Here is a 9,922-nt window from a genome sequence, read left to right as displayed (position 1 = left end):
CTCGCTATATTCGGCCGTTTTCTCGATATCCTCTGCGCCGCGACGATAAAGACCGCCGCGATGGAACCATTTCCCGGTGTCTGCGCCGGCTAATGTTGTCCCGAACTCTTGGTGCGTTCGACTATCGACGCGAGCGTTTATTAACGCGAGAACAGGTTGCAGCTTCGAGAGGTGATTACGTGTACGATGGGTGTAGCGTAGGGAGACGCAGGATGGCGTGGATAGGTTGGAGGAGGGTGCAAGAGAGTAGATGTACGTGGGATGACGTAGGATGACGGATGAGTGGATGTAGAGGTGAGTAGCGAACAGCGAGTAGCGGTAGCGTTGGTACAGCGAATGGTCTGGTTTTGGCGTAATAACGGTTGGTTGACAGGATAGTTAGTGCCGCGATAGAGTAATCGGTAGAGTAATGCGATAAGTATAACAGCCTGATTAATCGTAGATTAAGGAGTAGTATAATTGGTAGCGTAACGATGTGAGTGACGTGATATTGTAATTAATAGCGTAACGATAACGTAACGCAATAGGTAATAGTGTTAGTCGTACGGTAGAGAGTAGAGTGACAAAGTAGCGAAGAAAGTACAGGCAAAGTGTAGGTGTTTGGTAGCGTAATAAACGAACACGTGGTACACACGGTGTGAATAAAAATATGAGAGCTTAATGAATAGGTAGTATAGCTACACCTACAACAACGTAGAGAATAGAGTAAGTTAATAGGGAAGAATCGAGTCGATCAGTTACCATGGAATGGGATGAATATTCTTGTTGCTCGATTAACGCAGCAAATAACAAAGCTTATGGCAAAGTCTGGCGGAGTAACTTGGATTTATCGGCGGTTCGTAACGATATTTGCACGAGCATCATTAAAGCAAATCGTCAGCAACAATTATATTCCCATCGTTTAATCGATGGAATTGGCAGCATTCGGAAAATTACACGTACAAAAAGCCCATTTAGCTTGATTTATCGAGATACGAAGGTAACCAACGAGAACGATATTCACAGAGATATTTTATTAACGAATTGAAATCGATCGTTCGCCGATTCCCATCGATACAATTAAGATTCTTGCTTTTCCATTGGGCAAAAATATTGATGAAAAAATACACGTTGCTCAAAATTTCGAATGGATAGGATCGGAAGAGGGTTCGATGGTTGAGAACCACCACAAGCTTCGCTGTCACTTCCAGAAGCCGCAACTGCTCCTTATCCGAGATCTACAAGTTACAAAATACATTAGTCCACCATAAGTAGAAACGCTCGGCGATCTTCGAACATCGGACAACCTTCTGTGCTGCTGAGTTTCTACAGGCTGATTCACATTGGATAATCGCGATTCAGCTCGATAATGATCACGAAGTTGAACAAAAAAAACCACTAAATCCTGCTCCGTTAATGGGCGCGTCCTACTTCTGCGCTTGATACATTATCTTAAAGCAGTGATTTTCAACCTTTTTCCATCTCACGGCACGCATAAACTAATTACTAAAATTGCACGGCACATCGAAAGAGATGTAATATTTGCTTCGGGACACGGCATTCACATCCGACGGTCATTGTTGTTTTTATTTGACAATCTAAAGGAAGAGAGATCAGTGTCCTTGACCAAGTAGTCGGCTATTATATACGTTTTAAAAATTCTTGCAGCATGCCGGTTGCAAATTATGGACTTAAAGGAATGTCTGAGAAACAAAAAGAAGAAAGAAGAACGAGAAGGAAAGGTACGATAGAGGCAACATTTTGCGATATCGAATAAAATAATAATATCGACAGTTGGAAGAAATAATTATTCGAAAACTATGTTTCGATGAAACGTTTAATATTCGAGGGTATATTCCGACGCTATTATCGCAACACGAACAAAGAAACTGTGAAACACTCGGGGGCGGAGATGCAACGATACGCGACATTGTTCGACCGATCTGGCCGCAAATTTCACCGTTTCTGCCCACGCAGGGGAACATTAAAGGCTTCCACGATCTAATGGAATTAAACTGACCTTTCGTTCGGACCGACCTTTCCACTATCTCGAGAACGCGTCCTACTCGTGCATCAGTCTCTACGTGCGCTTAACTTAGTTTCGACATGAACCACTGTATTCACAATTTCGACCAACAACTTTGAAAATATTACGCGGCACATAAACCTGTCTACGTAACGTCGTCAATTTCTTATTTCAAAAATTCGAGATCTCCTTTCATTCTACGATATAAATGTGCCAAAATTAAACACAACCGAACTTACCTGGAATCTAACGCAAGCTGTTTCGACCACTTCGGGCTACCATTTAAAGATTCTAAAAAATAAAATTTCCAAATTCTCTTTCCATTAACGGTTTCTCGATTTTTCGTCCGTCTCTTCTCTTATCCATTCTTCTATGTAATCTTCATCCTCGTATCCTTCAATAATATAACAATTTTCCAATCTTTCCTCCGTAATATCTAGATTCCGCGACTACGTACCTTAAATACTCGAGTCTTGTAAAAACTGTTCTCGGTTAATGCTTAAACTTTCCAATTCCAATCTTCGTTAATCCTCGAATCCTACAATTTACTCTTCGCGAATAATCACCGGGACGCATAATCCACTGTTCGAAACGAACAAACGAAGAGAAGATAGAAATAAAAAGAAGGCAGAAAATAAAGGCAGAAGATCCGTCTATAGTGCGCAGCGTAAATCGATCGAAATCCGACGACGACGAGGAGCACGGTACGTTTGCGCGGAATAAAAGCGGCCTGGCGGTCGGTAATCACTCTGGAAAACAACGACGACGTCGCGGTTTTCGCGGCCGTGGTCGGTCTCGACGAGGGCGAATTGCACTCGAGTTTACACGTGGCTTCGGCGTAAACGCCGCGCCGCCACGGCCACGGGTGGGAGTTTAATTTGGAGCCGAATAGCTGGTCGAGCGGCGGGCAAACTCGCCGGAAAACCGCAGGTTGATCCACCGGATACTCGAAAATCCTTCGTGCGACCTGCTCGCCAACTTTCCTCCGCTCGTTACTCACCCCCGTAGAAATATTTCCTCCACCTCGAACAATATAATCCGATTCGTACCTCGTTCTACCTCTTTTCCGCTGTTTTTATCTTCTCTTTTGTACAGGCGCGCGTGTGTGCGCGCGTGGATGTTTTTAATTTTTATTTTACCTCGTTGCGAGAAGGGACGAGGAATATGAAATAAATGAAAACGCAGGTCCGGGGTTTGGCGGTGAAAGAATCGAGAGCTGGGATTTCCGAAATTGTTACCAGAGATTGGATTTGTATCGGGGAATTTTGAAAAGTGGAACGCTATTGTTGAATAAAGAGTTAATTTGGAGTAGTTTCAATTGGATTTTTCCATCGAGCAGGATACGCGCATTCATCGATTATGGCAGATGATCGATCGACTATCGATTTTGATTAAAACACGATCACTGGTATTTTCATAGGCAATGGACCATCTAAAATATCTGCGTTGCTTCAGACAATTGCATGGAAATGTAAACGATCGTTTCGCCGAACGTCTATGCATCGATGAGAGTCGATGAAGCGAGATTTAACTTATCTTTGCTGCATCCTCGGAATTCTCTCGATAGAATCGCTCGATCTTATGGAAGAGAGAGATACAAACGAAACGCTACTAACTACTGGCTGTGACTATTTAATGAAACTGACTATTGCTCTTTCGAAAAACAACGCAGACGTTACAAGTGCTCGAGAACGCGTAGCGCGATACACGAACGAAACACTCGTGATCGAAAGGGTCGAACGATATAAACTTGATGATAATGACGATGATGATATCGTATAATAAAAATACATTAACCCCTTAACGCATAAATTTTTCTTCGATTTATTATTCCTATATAAAGTTCCTAAGAGGTGTCTAATCCTTCTAAAATCCTACGCGAACAGAGAATTTAATTGTAAACGAGAAGAAATTCTATCACGAATACAGTCTCGTACGTAAAAATCCTGATAGACGTCTGTTCCTTTTTAAAATCGTATTTACGAGACATCGACTGTTGCTGGCTACCGTCACGGCCAGAAATTTCACAAAAGCCTGACGAGCAAGCTACGGCAAACAGTCCGAAACAGGTAGAAAGAACACGTACACGCATAAACGTGTTCCCAGGAGCCAGAGATATTTCGAAGGACGATCGTCCGATTGTTTAGACTCGATGGCTCTTGGTCAGGTTAGGCTACCTTCATCCTGATTCTCCGTCGTTCGTCCCTGTCTCTTCCTCTTCGTCCTTTCATTCTCGCATTCGATGCAACTCACGCTCCTTTTCCACCCTTCTCCGCCCACCCACCCTTTCGCCATATACTTTCTCTATCCCACGCTCAGGTGAACGTACATCCTCTTCGTTGCACCACCACTTGCATCCATGCGTTTCTTTTGTCTTTTCTTATTTCATCTCGCTTTATTTTTTTCGTCTGCAAGCCTCGCATACCTGACCGCCACGAGCGCGGCCCCGCTAGCGATGGCCATCCTTCTCCTCTTGCCCCTGCTGAGATTTATTATCAGCCGTTGAGCTTAAAGTTGAAGGTATAATCGTCGAAATAACGGTAGGAACGTGACGGTAAGAATGATGATTACCTCGTATTAACTTCTTCTGCGATGAATTTATTTACGAGCAGGAAAAGTTTTACAGTTGTATTTATTTTACATCTACTTGGCTGCATTAAACGAGACGGGTAATGATGGAAAAATATAGCAAAATACTTGAAATATTCGCTTCGTCTTGGCGTCGTCTTCGATGAGTCTGTTGTATTGGATTGGCAACTAAGCGACTGCGGATTTTGTCAATACCACCTAATGACAAAATCCGCAATCACTTAGTTGCCAACGATTGAGAAGAATAAATGACACGAGTGACGAATAATAATAGAAGAAAACAGCGAGTAAAATTATACGTCGATAAAACGATCCGAAGAAACGTCCAAGTAAAACACTGTACGAGATACGTTCGTGGACAACAAGTAGGTTCGTAACAAGTTCCTAAAAGAATCTCTAGGTAAGGGCACGTCTTACGTGGTACACGTCGTTTTTCAAAAAAGTTCGCTAATTTCTATTTTGAAAGATGTACTTCTATCGCCTTATCTTTATTGCGATACGGATAAGAATACGATTAGTTCATTCTTTGAAATCGAACGTAGACGCGTAAGTATGAATTTTAACGCAGAATTAACTTTTTTGCCTTCGTTGAAAAAACAAAGACGTAATTTTAATTTGGAGATTACGTCGATTTGTGCTGATCGTTACGAGAATCTCCTCGCTTACCTCGCTTCGTAACAGGATGGAAAAATTCGAAGCGTCTCAAAGCCATCGCTAGCAGTTGGCCCTGCCACGAAGAACAGGCCTGTGAACCGGCAGAATCGAAAAGAAACAACTCGAAGGGAGATAGAGAATAAGAGAAAGAGACAAAGGGCTATCGTTGCATCGGTGACTATACGAACGATGCAATGGATGCAGTCGCGTCGAAGCGCAGCAAAAGGTTCACCTAGCGTTTATTACACAGTCTGTCAATATTTTTTCACCCTTTTTGCCCTGTCTGTCGTTGGCGAAAAGACCTCGAATCTTTTACATCCCCTTTACACATCGATACCACGAGAAGCATCAACGAACTTACGAAGGAAATTCCAATCGTTTTTGCATTTTCCTCGTGACGCGGCGATCTAATCATGGCAATTATGTTAGGAGATAATTATATTAAATAGAGTCCCTTCCTTGTACTCTTCGATTATCTTCTGTATAAACGAAAAAAAGATCCTACGATGGTGTAAAAAAAAAGAAGAACGACGATGTAACATTCTTTTTTCTCATTCCAATCGACAATTTCATATCGCAATAAAATACATAATGGAACATTTAGAATCAATAACTTTAAATTCTTTTACAATCTTCTTTACTTTGTAAAAGTTTACAATCAATAATGTCTTTTTCTTTAAACGGTGAACCAGGTATACAGTAAGCTTGCTACGAGGTACTAAAATGCACGTGTTTCTGCATTAGCCAATTCTGCGTTAGTCAACGTGCCATTATTAAACAAACAGAAGAAAAAATATATGAATATCCATATTTAGTGGGTGAAACAAATCCTTAAGCTCCATTTCGTTAGTCTTGGCCATCAAAATAGGAATTTGCATAAACATACGTAGCCTGGGTATGGAAAAAGTAGTATCGATCGTTAAAGCGACTCGAAAGAAAAGGAAAACAAAATTCTCTTGGCGAGTATAAAAAAATCGATAACAAGATATATGACAAGATTATATGACAAGATAAATAAAGTCTCGAGTACCAGCCAAGAAATACCGAAATACCGATTGTTCGTAGAAGCCAAAAAAAAGAGAAAAAAAGAAGAAGTAGAACCAAAGGCGAATAATCGGAGAGGGTAAATTATAACTGGCTGTTCATTCTCAGATAACTAATCTTGCTATCGCGACGATAAACGTGTCGAACAAGATAAGGGGTGAGCCGTAATTGAATCTTGGCGCGCCATTTCTTTGCGCGCCACCGTATTTACGACTCGAGTTATCAGTGGTAGTTTCGAAGAAAAGAAAAAAAAGTTACGACTGTGGACACGCGCGACGTTGTTTGACTTTCTGATACGTTAAACGCCGGAGAATAATGGTGCCAGGGTAAGAAGAGAAGCTTCTGAAATGGAATGAGTGGTAGGAGGGGTGAAAAGACGTTGTAAGTTCGGTTTACGCGAGATTACGCCCATTAAATTTACGACATGCTCGAGATATTAGTAAGACCAAGCTGTCGCTTGTTAGCCAGTGAAAAATGGAACGTAACTGTCCCTCCTGCGGTGAGAGATAAGCGAAGGAATTTTGGAAATTAATAAAAAATTACAACGATCGGCAGAAAGATTGATACAACGCGGAAGAGAATGATTTAAGATAGAAAAAACATTTCTATTCGGAATATTTGATTCGTTGCTGATACGATACGAAAACGTCGCAATGCCAAAATACTGAAACCAACGACAGCTACGCTATAGTTCCAATCCTATAATCGGCAAACATGAAAACTGCGCGTTACCGAACAAATAATTTCAAAGGCTATAAGCTCGGTTACAATTTACAAGAGTACACGATCAATCCCACAGTTCAAACTTCACACGCAAACATTTCCACCCTCGGTTCACTCGTCAGACAAGTAACCAGAAATCAGAGGCCAGGTCGATAGGCAAACGAGCCAATTCAAAGACACCCTATCCCCGCGATCTCGTTTAAAACATCGATGTCGCGGGCCTCGATGGATGGTTCCGAGCATGAAGAAACGGCCGCGACGACTTTCTGAATGGCTGGGGGTGCGTGAAAAGAGTGGAAATAGAGGGCAGAGGGGAACACGCGGCGGGGATAGGAAGCGAAAAAAAAGAAAAAAAAAGAAAAAGGAGAAAGGATGAACGCAAAGGGTGAAAGGTGTCGGCTGGCTCTCGTCATCCAGACCAATCTACGTGCGTCAAAGGTGAAAATGATAAGCAACCAACGAATCAGCAAGCAGCACCTCCGCGAGAAACAAAGCTGTTTGAAAGATCCATGAACCACGTTGGAAAAGAACGTGTTGTCTCTCCCTTTCCTACCTCGGTTCCTTTCTTCTATTTAGCCGCTGTTGAAACGGGTGTCTCCGAGTTTTAACCCTACCAATGGACTCTGCCCTCTTCGCATTTTCACGTAGAGACCTTCTTCCGTTTCCTTTCCTTATCTCTTACACGAGAACGAAGAGCAGTGATTTGTTCGGTGCCGCGTTTCCATATTTAATTCTCTTAGACGACACTGAAACGTATTTCGATTCACGGAACATACGCGGTGAAACGTTGCGAAGAATTCTATAGAAATTTCTATAAAAGCGTTGGGGGAAAGCTTATAGCTGGCAAGTTATTAGGTCGTCCGGAAAGTTTCTTTCGTTTTATAAGGAAATAATGGATGCACAAGATTTTTCGTTTTATATAGTTTTATCGAATTACGTATGATCCATTTTGTTCTATCAAAATAAAGATCACAGCCGTTGACAGATTAGGTTTCGTGTTTGTATAAAGATGCGTTGTTGTAAAAGACGTGTCTGTAAAAGAAAGACAACCTTTTCGGACAACCGAATAAAATTAGGACCGTTGCAAATGTATAGCTCGTAACGTTTTACAAATTCATAAATTGATAATATCAGGTTCCAGAAGATCTGCGACTTATTATCGGTACAGTTGAGATTTAAGATGAGAAGTTTAATTTGATAACTTGACGCGTTGTAGAAAGAAAATGTAGAAAGGTGTTTTTCAGTTTTGATTAGAAATTTAACTGAGAATTAAACACGAGTAAAAGCAAAGTGTTTCTTTAGCCGTTTGTTTTCCTCAATTAACAACGAACCGCTGTACGTTGAGTTATTGCTAATAAATTTGGCGGCAAGACTGTCCGCGGTAATTCTAACGCTAGCGCGACTCTACCTCTCTCCGGTTTTCTCATTCGAATCGCCGTGAAACTTCAGCCCAGGCCCGTTAATTCGACCGTACGGAATGCAACGAACGTCGGAACGTCAAATAAATTTCCACGCGTTGGGCCACGAGCCTTTTGCATATTTTTCAACCGGATCTCCAATATCATCGCCGTACAAAGTAAAGGAAAATGAAACAAGCAAGTCGTCAGAGGTAATAATATCGATATATCGTATTCGATTAAAAGTATCGACGAAGTGAACGCTCCGCTACAATGGAATTCCTAAAATTAAAACCTTATCGTTTAGAATCTCGGAAATTAGAATTCCATTTCTCCGTAATTTCTCCTATCTCTTAAAATATCCAAAGTTAGAATTCTGCTTCTATTTATCTACAAAATACTTGAAAATTTCTAACATTCCAACGCTATCTTTTTGACGATTTCAAGAGTGAGCGTTTATTTTTTCTAATTCGATTTCCAAAACTTCGTTTCCATTCTAGGAATCAGCAAAAACTTTCTTAAGTTAAGTAAAATCTGATCGAAGGATTTCCAAGTTAAGACACCATAGTTTGAAGCTTCTACGATAAATAAGCTTTATTACGTTTTCCCCTAAAATAAAAGTTCCATTTTAATGGAATTTTTAAACGTTCTATTCAAATAAAATTCAAGAAAAATTCTATCCTAACGATGCTAATTTCTGTCGGATGCACCGATAAAAACTGGACGAAGTAAGAATGATGGTGAATCAGGTTCGAGGAAAGTTACCCTCTTGTGTGTTCGACTCAGGTATTCTCTTACCAGAGACTCTTTACATTCCTCTTTTCATTCGGTCTGCAGACTTTGAGAAAGACGTCGAGCGAAATGTTTCGTTCGGGATGATTACTTGCTCGCCCTTGGAAGAAAAGGGAAGCAAGGAAGTCTGACAAGATGGAGCCTCCCATTGATGGTTACTTTCGAACGCACGAGATCTGTTTTATTGCTACTTTTGCGTGTATCTTCGTGGTCGATGCCAGTGGTCGAGTTAAACCAATGTTTGAGCATGTTCATCATGTTCCATCCTTTTATTCGGAATAGGAAGTAATATATTCTCATCTTGGTTTCCAAGAAAGCTTCATCCATGGTACAGTTGGTTTACCTTCAAATTTTTTATTATTAAAGAACGATAGATTGTTCGTAAATCTCGTCAAGAATTTTTATACGAATTTTCTTAGTTAAGAATTTCTCTTACGATCTTTCTTTATCGATGTGATACGTAAACTGAAAATAATAATAAATAACGATCTTGGAAAGATTGAATGAGATCCAACGCTTTTCGCGTTTACAACGATAAATAATGTAGAAACTTAAAATATCAACGAATGGAAATTGTTCGTGGGACTTAAGTAAGATAAATAATTTTTGGAAAATATTAATCGAAAGCTTGTAACGTAGAAAGCTAAAATGATACAGAAACGTGAAATAAAAATAAACAGACATCAGGCTAAGGGAACGTAAATCAACGTATGTAATT

At 40.7% G+C, this 9,922-nt stretch overlaps 1 protein-coding gene across 1 annotated transcript in view; it reads right to left on the bottom strand.

The window, feature by feature from the left end:
• LOC117207156 (glypican-4) overlaps nucleotides 1-9,922 on the bottom strand; it is a 132,761-nt gene that overhangs the window by 55,985 nt on the left and 66,854 nt on the right. The window lies entirely within an intron of this gene.

This window comes from Bombus bifarius, unplaced genomic scaffold (genome assembly GCF_011952205.1).
Source record: "Bombus bifarius isolate JDL3187 unplaced genomic scaffold, Bbif_JDL3187 scf7180000008023, whole genome shotgun sequence".
Lineage (NCBI taxonomy): Eukaryota > Metazoa > Arthropoda > Insecta > Hymenoptera > Apidae > Bombus > Bombus bifarius.
Note: the sequence above shows the minus strand (reverse complement) of the source record. Positions and strands in the feature narration are given on the sequence as shown.